Source organism: Phodopus roborovskii, unplaced genomic scaffold, assembly GCF_943737965.1.
Source record: "Phodopus roborovskii unplaced genomic scaffold, PHOROB, whole genome shotgun sequence".
Classification (NCBI taxonomy): domain Eukaryota; kingdom Metazoa; phylum Chordata; class Mammalia; order Rodentia; family Cricetidae; genus Phodopus; species Phodopus roborovskii.
Window position 1 is genome coordinate 46,741 of NW_026125434.1, and position 9,348 is coordinate 56,088.

The following is a 9,348-nucleotide window of genomic DNA, read 5'->3' on the forward strand; positions in this document are numbered from 1 at the left end:
CAGAGCTGCCAACCACTGAGAGACAGTGATTAAACACTGAGGCTGGGCACATCGCCCAGAGAAGAAAGTCACTTATTTTACAAATCAAGGGGAAGCAAAGACTGGCCTTGGGGTGATGAACAGAGTCAGTAACACTTCTATAAGGGAATGAGCTAATTACTTTATCTGTTTGTTCATACACCTTGCCACTAACAAGACTGTAGCCAATACATTGTTGAATTTGTTTTACTGAACAAATGGTTTCATGCCACCAAACTTCAGTGTTATGAACTCTGAAATGATGGGTTTGAAGTTGCAAGGTTCTGTGTCTTCCTTCAAATGCAAACAGAACCAAAAGTTTGCTTTATATTTTATATCTGGTATTAGTTACAAAAGTTATATAATATAGAAGAACAATTTAGATTTTTATGAGTTCCCAAGCTTTTCACTGACGGATCTTTAAAAAATAAGTCAGAGTAGCAATATATTTAGATATGATATTACATCAATCATATATACAAAATAAAGAGAATACTTAGTACATATGAAAAGCAAGGTTAAATAAGTAATTTAGTAATACTTTTCAATACATATATAAATACTTTAACATTTTTATAACTGAATTAATTTCTGTTTATTATAGTTTAATAACCTACATAATGCTGTTTGAAACCTGTAAAAATGCAAATCATCTATATGCCTTGATGTGGAAATCCCTGTAATACTATCACTCAAACTGTTTGTCAACAACAGATTTGTTCCAACAATTATTTTAAGCATATTTACGCTTTATTTTATGTAATCCCTTCATTGAATTGCACATATATATGTATATACATACATATATATATAGTATTAATTTGTGTTTGTTATATAAGTGTTTACTGCATATTTACTACATAAATGCAAATACCACATTGATCAACTTTACTCCCTAAACATAATCTATTTTTTTTTATTTCTCACTTCCATTCATCTTACAGAGGTCAGGCAAAATGTCACTCTAAAAGATATTCCCCACTATCCTCTAATGAATAGAAAGTACCTATAGATACTCTTTGGCGTCATGCTGCTTAGGCTTCTGGAGTAGGTGTAGACTCAATAAAATGATTCAGTGATCTTCTTCCATAAGACTATTTTGTTTATTGTATATTGCCCACTAATCAACATTCAGTATTTCATGATATTCATAATAAATTACCATTTAGGACCATTATTTAGTCATTGCCATATAAGTTTTAATTATAATGTTATGAGGATATCAGGATTGTGCCCTCCACTCTATTATTAGAGGGAAAAGAATTTAAAGAAAGGGTTACCTTCTTATATACTGTTAATGTGTAATACACTTAGAACTCAAGTCAACTCTTCTCCAAAGACTTTTCTTTATATTTTTTATTTTACATATCGATCCCATGACCCCCAACTCCCCTCCCATACCACCCCTCCGCTCCACAGGGAGGGGGATGCCTTCCAGGAGGGGTCATCAAAATCTCTCAAGTCTTTTGGAATAGGGTCTAGGCCCTCCCACCTGCATCTAGGCTAAGGGAGTATCCCTCCATGGGGAATGTGCTTCAAAAGCCTTTTCATGAATGGCAGGTATTTATTGCAGAGTTATATTAAGAATCACTGAATGAAAGTGGCTGCTAGACCTAATCAGCTGAGTTGGAGGATACACCCATTCATTGCTTCCAGAAATTAGTGCTCCTTGTCTTCTAATGAGGCTGCCATATCTATTTATGTATTCAGCTTTTATTACTCTGTATAATCAATATCTTCTCACAACCGCATTATCTCAAAACAGTTAAAACACTGTGGCACACAGCTCTTATATTCCATACAAGATTTTACCATGCAAGGATAAAAGTGCTTTAATCTAAACTTTGGAATTCCTAGAGCTCTATCTATCATATGCTGAATTTCTTTCTCTGAACTGATGCGCATTTTAAAGCATGGCTTTTTCCTTGCTCTTCAACTTTATTTCTATATTTTTCAATGATTATTTAAAACCTCATGACTATTTTAAAGTAGTTTTATTGCCAAGCATATTCAATGGAAAATACCTTTTGAATACTCTATCAAGCAAAATAAGAAAGTTAATTTACTCAATATCCTCATATTCCATGACATTTAGGTTCTATTCAAAAAGAGATATTTATTTAAAATTAAAAAAAAAACTTTTCTAGAATTGACTGCTGGGCTATTATAGGAATCATAGAATCAGGGATGAGTCAAATTTTGGGCTTAGCTAATGAAATCTGTCTCTTTTGGCCTAATTTCAATCTTTTTGAGCTTCAGTGTCTCACATAAAATTCCACCTCTGATCTATAAGTGAAAACTGAAAGTTATAGATGGAATCTATGTATTCCTTAATTCATTAAAACACAAAGTGCACTAAATATATTTTGGGAATATTTTGGGAATATTCAGTGACTCAACTCTGCTGTTGAAACTGGCATCTTAAATGTTAGCCATTTTTTGTAGACATTATATATATATTTTTTATAGAAATGAACTTATATCTACTATATAAGTATGGTATGATAAAAATTATATTGTTTAGAAAATGTAAATGAAGTTAAAATAGTAAAAAATGAATGTGTGTTATTCCTATTTCCCAAAACTACTTTGCATATTTGTTTCTAATTATATTTTATGCAATACGAAAATAAACTCATTTTTTTTTACTATGGTGGCATATATAATAATATATATATATATATATATATATATATATATATATTTATATGCCATGTCTTAGGGTCAAGGAGGCAACTCAGTAGGTAGAGTGTTTTTTATGTAAACTTCAAATCTGACTTCAAATCTTAAATAACATGTCAACGCCTGAACACACTGGCACATACTGGTAACCCAGCACCAGACTAGGAAAGTCAGATCTCAGGACTCTGACTCCTGACAGCATAACCAAGACAGTAAGCAGTTCAATGGGATTCCTTGCCTTTTCAAACAAGGTACAACTTGATGAAGGAAGATACCTGATATTGTCCACTGGTCTCTGCAAACACACACATATATGCATACAGGCATAGACCACACAATTGTACAAACACACATACACAAGTTAAAGAAAAATGTTTCTTATTAGTAGGATTGCAGAAAGGCATATCATAGTTTCTAACTATAGTATTGCAGTAAGACACACACGGGATTTGTTTGTGTATGTATGAATTATAGATTAGTAATTTTGGACAGCAAACCAATTTCAACTCTCAGTAGGTGAATGGTCAACTCTTCCACTAGCGCTATAAATGTTAGAATTTTTAGCAAAGATATGTTTCACTTGTCTCTATTTCTTGTTCCGGGTTACCTGAACTAGGTTCTACACATTCACTGGGAGTGCAAGTCTGTACTGTGAATTGTATTTGGAACTGGTGTGAACATAAAGCTAGGAGGATGAACATCCTTTCAACAGTATCCTACATAGAAGACTGTAACTCACACTTCACATATGTTGTATTCATTGTATACGAAGTTTGATATGACCAAAGCAATTAAAAAGGGAGCTACCACGAATACTGATATGCTGACATATGCTGCATTCTGAAAGGGTGAAGAGATACATCTAAGATTTCATTTACAGTAGTTAATTCATCACCAAATATTCACATGGGACACGCGATTTTCAGAAAATCTGGGTTGAAAATATGTCAGTGTTACATAACATCCGTTGTTGAATATGATAATTTGATAATAGGATATTAGTTGTGATTCATTTTGTAATTTGCAATGGTGACATACTGCAGGGAAATGATGAATCTTACTTAGAAATGAAGCTAGAGTACTTATTAATCACTAGGCTTAATTCACAAAATCAGTGCAAATAACTCTTGGTTTTGAGCTACTTCTTATTTTGTTTCAGAGTTGTCTGACAAATAGTATAAACTAAGTCACACGATTGTTGGATAGCTGTAGTATGCACTGAAGTTACATTATTGTTTTAAAATTTTACCTTTTGTCACTAATATTGTTTTAACATATGAAGAAAAAAAAACTTAAGGAGTGAACTCAGCTAAATCTTTAGAAAATTAACCATGTTCTCATGCTAGAAAGCACAGTTCAGAATCTTTTTGGTAATGATAGTATATATATATATGCATAAGTAGATATATTCAAATCTAAGTATATATAAGGCCTTAAATAACATTACAAAAGGCTTCTGGTGTTTCTTGTCTTCCTGAGACAATGAAAACTCTAACATATTAATAATACATCATTGTTATAGTCTTTCTGCTGATTTAGAAAATTGCTTAGCAGGACTCATCTAAGACAGACGATTTGAATATTTATATTGGAGGAGAATGGCATTTCGGCAGCTGTGTCTGGACTATAAACATCAATTCTAACTTGTGCATAAATGTCTCAGCATTAATATCTACAAACCACATTGAATTTCACTATAACAGCTCATGTTCCTGCTTCGTGTAACAGTAGGGCATTTTGTTTCAGAGCCTTTGTTATGTACACATTTATCAAATTATGATTAGCTGAGGTCAAGCTTGCAGCTACAAATAACATCCACAGCATTTGATAAATAATGCAATAAAATATCATTAAGTGCTCTAGCAAATGGATGGTCTACTTTTCTCCCATTCTATTCCTCAGCTATGATCTTTAGTGCTGTGGAAATCTCAGTAAAACTCAAGCAATAATGGGCTTGTTATTGAATCTATTAACTTAATATTTTCCAACACATTCTGGATAAAACATCAAACTGACAACGTTTACAAACAGTGTCAGTGAACACTGGTTAAATAGATCTATGCTGTGTTTCATCTCTCAGCTGTTTTGCAAATGTAGCTCATGGAATTATTTATAAATGCAAATATAAAAATATAAACAATGATAGTTTACATTTTTCATAGTTCTAGTAAAAGTAGAATGATATATATATATATATATATATATGTGTGTGTGTGTGTGTATACATGTATATATATATCACTTTTAATTTAGATAGCTACAATTAGCACACATATACATGAAATGCACATTTAGGGATATATGTCTATAACTATATTTAACAAGAACTAATAAGAAAAAGGATTCAATGAGCATTAGAGGCAGATGTGCATTTTCATTATTTCTGAGAAGGTCATGTATTGTCATTGTTGTGAGCTGAAGATCATTCTGTGATTCCAAACAGAAATGAATTCATTCAGACAACTGTACTTATTTTGTATCTGAAGGAGATTAGGGAAGAGACAGAAATTCATTATAGTGCCTGGTATGTGACATAAGATATGTACTAATCATAACATTATGCATATATTTAAACTGATTTATATAAAGTAGGAATGCAGATGACAAATTATATGCAGGAAACTTGATCAAAATTGTATTAAGTTGATCCATTAGAATTTTAAAAAGAAAAATTTTAATGGAATAGATTTGAGGAGTGAACTATCAGCATATAACTTGCTGGGATGCAGAATGGGCCTATGAGGTAGGTGGAGATAATGAGCAAGTGAAAGATCGATAGTTGGATACAGAGTCTATGAAGGAGGAAATCCAGTGAGGATTTAACTGGGAAGGGAAAGTCAGGGAAATAAAGAAGGTTAAAAAGGGAAGAAGGATAAATAACACTAAAGATACATGGAAGACCATAAAGGAAATTTTTGTTACACTTACTAAAATACTTATATAATAAATATAAATATTTTAGTATCATATATACATATACATGGAAATTTTTGTCTATAAAAACACACGCAGAAAGAGACACACACATATGTTTGTATGTGTGTTTGTGTATATATGTGCAAAGAGCAACTGATTGTGGTATTCCCACAACCAAATGATACATCTATATCTCAACCCTAAACCTAAAGACCAGGGATTGTCATAGAAGACCATGTAAAATTATTAGAACATACCAAGGGTCAGTATGTCAAGACTAGAACAAAGACAACCATACTTTACTAGCAAGAATGGATAGGAGAAAACTAAAAGTCCATATTTTTGAAAGAATAACTACTGGCAACATATGGCTTCTGAGAGAGAATGGTTCATTCTTTTCCAGGTACAAGCTCAACATAGGTTATTCAATCACAAGTGAACAATCAAAAATGTATATACGAAAATCTAAATGGAATCAATAGGAGATATGTGTACACATGAGACATATAATTTAAAAACTTGAATTCCAGAGAGGCACAGAACAGAAGAGGTTGGAGAAGGGAGAAGAAGATCTGAAAAATGTGCTCACAAATGAGTCTCAAAAATTAAACTAGAAAATAAAAATTTCTAGAAATTATAAATAAAACAGTAAAGTTACCACAGAGAATAAAGTCCATGATTATGCCTCAAAGACCCCTACATATAAATTAACACTAATATATTAAGTATTGATAACTTAAATTCTTTGGATCTAATTTCAAACTATACTAATAACTTTTGTAAGTCTTCATCACCAACTTTAGTCTTGCATAATCCTGTGCCTTCATTTTTGGACTACGTATAATTTTTTTCTCTGCAATGTTACTTGCAAGTCTAACAGTCAACAAAACTTATCATTCAAGTTATTTCAGATTTTAATAGTTTTATATTATCTATGCTCTTACTAATCAATTAGTTTTCATTGCCCTTTACAGTAAAAAAAAATCTTAAATGCATTAACTTAATCTTTATTGGTACAACTTTCTCTAAGTCATCATATCCACAACTTCTTTGTATACTTAGCAGTAATGGTCATCCTCAATGCTCAAGCATATAATTTTTGCATAAAATAATACTGCTGAATTCTTTCTTGTGGCCCCTTTTTTTTTCTTAATCAAATTTTGAATTTAAAAAGAATGTTAATAACTTAAATAAATCACAAGTGTATTTTCAGTAATTGCATTACACAAATCAAAGGTATAGAGAATTCAAGAGAACTCAAATCCCTACTGTTAAAAATCCAATTTCAAGTGTAATGTAGACCTTCAACACATTGCTGTCATTTTTAATCACTAGAAGTTAACCACAATTCTATTCCATTGTGACCCCTCAAATAAATAAGCACCTAATTATCATTTGATTAAGCTCTCCTGTATCTAGGAATATACACCAACAAAAACTGGTGTCAGGGTCTGGTAACACTTGCCTCTTGCCTCTATTCTCAGCACTCTGGAGTCAGAATTAGGTAGATCTCTGTAAGATAGAGGCCAGTTTAGTCTACATAGAGTGTTTCAGGCCAGCAAGAGCTATAGAGTGGGACCATGTCCATAAAAGGGAAAAAATATTTTCTCAAAGAGACATTTTCATGCCTATGCCCATGTTCTTATTGACATTCTTTGAAATAATCAAGAATTGAAAATAATTAAATAACTGAAGCAGATGAATATGAAGCAAGTTTTGCTAACATTATGATTAAGGTAAAACACTGAAGAACATGCTCCAACCAGGCTGAGCTTTACACACCATGGTCAGTGTGAAGTACATTTCCTACCTTTGGGAACTCTTCTATGAATTCATTAAAACAGTAGAATTCATAGAGAGAGAAAGCAGGGAACCATGATGGGAGTCTGAGGAAGAAGGAATACATGTTCATTTGAAACTACAAATGATACCCTGGTACAAGAATGGAAGAGAACACAAAACCAAGAAGAGGGTAAGCAAGGCGAGGGAGAGATGGAAGAGAAGAAGGAATGATAGATATACAGGGTTTGTGATGCGGGACATAAAGGGAATTATTACTTAATGCATATGAAACTTACAATGAAATCTGAAAAAAAAAACTTTTCTTAGATAATGATGATGCTCACATAAAATATGAATGGTCTTCAGTGGTCTTGTGATACACTTTTTGTTTGAATTTATCATTGTACAATGAGGCCTTCCTTGCTCATTTTCATTCATTCTCTAGGTATTATCTTTATTATATTTTGATGAATGTTCTAGACGCAGGGAGACAAGACAATGCACAGAAATGTCTTTATAGTCTAACTAAAAAAATTTTATGACTACATAATAAAATATTTTATGTTTTACTTGAAGTGCAACTATTCATTTGCATATTTAGAGGGAATAGAACAGTGTAATACAAACATGTAGCTTTATCGCCTCATATTATTTTATAATCTTCCAAAATGGAACCTGATTTCTGTTCTTTACGCAGATTTGAAAGGGAGCTTAATGACAAATATCTTCACTGGTTTCATCATTTTCTACAGACTGCCATTTATTATACTTCAAAGTATTAGACATCACATATTTCTAGTCATTTCCTTGAACATCCATGTATTCATAATGTGTAATTACTATCAACTTTGCATCATTTAGCTTAAATTATAGAATTCAAATTTTGAACGTTGAAATCCTAACAACAGATACACACATATTCTCTTTGCTACCTCGTCCATTAAGATGTAGTCTAGTTTAATAGAACCAACTAATAGTATTGCCCACACATACAGTTTCTTCTTCCTTGTGGGGATCGTTTGAAGTGTCAGGAAATAGCTATTCAACCTGTTGATTCATAAAATAAAAGAGAAGCAGCAGGATAGTGGTGGGTGATGGGAAGAGCAATGACTGATGAGGTGACTCAGTGAAGAAGACTACTCTGAGCAAGGCATGTTGACATGCGTGTTGAGATGGTGGAAGGAGAGAAATTACTCCTACCAAATGTCCTCCAGTCTCTACACTAACATCTGGTATGGGCACAACCTGGCATGTGCTCAAAAATACACATGCACAAACACAAACATGCACAAACACACACACACACACACACACTAAATACATATGTATGTATGTACGCAAATGTTTTAAAAGAAAAAGTAGACTATGAAGTCCAACTTACAGACAACCCAGTATCAACTGGCAGTGCATCCATTCAGAATTCCTTCCTGTTTACCTTTGCCCATGTTCTGGGTAATCTGAACAACATTTTCTACTGCTCTGTCATAGCATAATGCAATATTTTGTTCCCAGATTTCCCCATGTCTCTTTCTGTTATATCTCAGCATGAATATTTGAGTGTCCTATTTTTTGTGTTCCTTATTTCTGTGCCTCTGTATGCAAAGCTGCTTGAAACAGAGACTTTAAACATTGTCTTTAAACATGCCAGCCCTCATAATTCCCATTTCATTTAAGAGAAGTGAAAATTACACAAATATATCTTAAACACAGGAGCTAACTCATCTTGGCAGTTAAGTGTTCTACATATAGGACACTGTGTCCATGGAAGTGAATTAGCATTTCTAGCATTATGTTTACTGACTTTCCCCACATTAGTAATCATATCATAAAAGTAATTTGTTCATAAAAATAGTGTTAACTAGGATACCTAGGAATGCCTTAGTATACTAGAGGATGATGCCTAATCTGTGCCAAATTTACCAAACTAGTGTTATTAGATTAACCTCAATG